We start from the raw sequence: 1,524 nt of genomic DNA, 5'->3' as shown, positions 1-1,524 counted from the left end.
TCCAAATTAGTGTGTGGTGGATGTTAAAAACTATTTAATATCAAAGTGTGATTTTATTAATTTGCATATTTACCAGAGATTTTTTAATATGTTATGTTATTTTGATTTGTTAAAAGGTGTTCTGGAAATAGCTCACATTCTGGTTCTCTCTACACAACATTAGCTAGATGCAAAGTTTGGAAAGATGTTTGTGGGAAAGGGAGAGATGCTAATCTGCAGATGGGAATCATCGGTTATTCCAAAACTGAAACGGATTGCGGCTTTGGAGAAGGGGAGTGTAACCACTCTGTTGGATCAGAATCCAAACTGTAATGATGGTAAGTAATGATTAACTGCTTATATATATTATTGATCGGTTTTGATCAATGTTGACTGAAACTTTGATAGCCATTTCAACTTGAGCAGAGAGCATTAAATGACAAACATTCCCTAGTTCAACCTCCTCAGCTGTGAAATCTGTGATTGTAAAATTAATCTTGGGCTGTTGGTTTTACAAAATAAGTAATTCATCTTAGGCCTAAGAAATTGTGATGGGCATCACCATTTTGACATTTATCGAATAAGCAATGCATTAATTCATCAGTTGCAGGCATAATTGTAACCATCTCAACAATTATCTTGTGCTCTTATATTAAATAGATGAGAAGTGCTACACTATGCTGCAAGGCCTGACACACTTGCTTCTGCCAACTGCAGGAAGAGGTGCAGTGTCAAATCTGCTATTTCATATCTGCTGGACTTTGTACCGGTAAGTTTTATTTAGTTATCAAGTATGATCTTGTATCACTGATAATAACACTTAATGATCCTTAACATGTGCAGCATGTAAACAGTAATTTTTATATATAATTAATATAATATATAATTATATAATATAATATAATATATATAATTATAATAATTTTTTGAGAGTGGGTTTTTTGGCTACATATCTTTCCTCCGTTCTGACTCCCTGTACCCCTGTTATTGCATTTGTCACCTCCTTGTCTCCTCTCTCTTTATCTCCCTCCATCTCTTTTCACAATGCTAACATCTCTCTCTCTCTCTCTGAGTGGATGCGTGAGTGTGAGTTTGCGGAGCGAGTGAGTGTTTTCTAAACTTTTTCTGTGTTTCATGTCGGTTTAATGTGTTACTGTGTGTATTTCTAAGGTTAGTTGCTGTTGTCAGGTGTGTGTGTTTGTTTGTTGTCGGGCAGCGTTTCGCTGCTCGGCAGCATGGAGTTCTCCAGGCTGACGAGGAAACACGGACTTAAGATCTGTCCGGGTTTCCGCTGCTCCGTAGAGGAGTGTGCGTTAGCGGTGGCGGAGGTTGTCGGGGCCGGCAGTGTCAGATCTGCGGCCAGGATGAACGGGGCGGTGGTGATCTTTGTGGACGAAGTAAAAAAAGCTAACGCCGCCATCACAAGCGGTATTGTGGTGAATGAAACGTTCGTACCAGTGCTGCCTCTGGCCTCACCGGCCAGAAGGGTGATTTTGTCTAACGTCCCCCCGTTCATCAGAGATGAAGTGCTGGAGAGAGAACTCT

This window comes from Micropterus dolomieu, unplaced genomic scaffold (assembly GCF_021292245.1).
Source record: "Micropterus dolomieu isolate WLL.071019.BEF.003 ecotype Adirondacks unplaced genomic scaffold, ASM2129224v1 contig_14377, whole genome shotgun sequence".
Lineage (NCBI taxonomy): Eukaryota > Metazoa > Chordata > Actinopteri > Centrarchiformes > Centrarchidae > Micropterus > Micropterus dolomieu.
Note: the sequence above shows the minus strand (reverse complement) of the source record.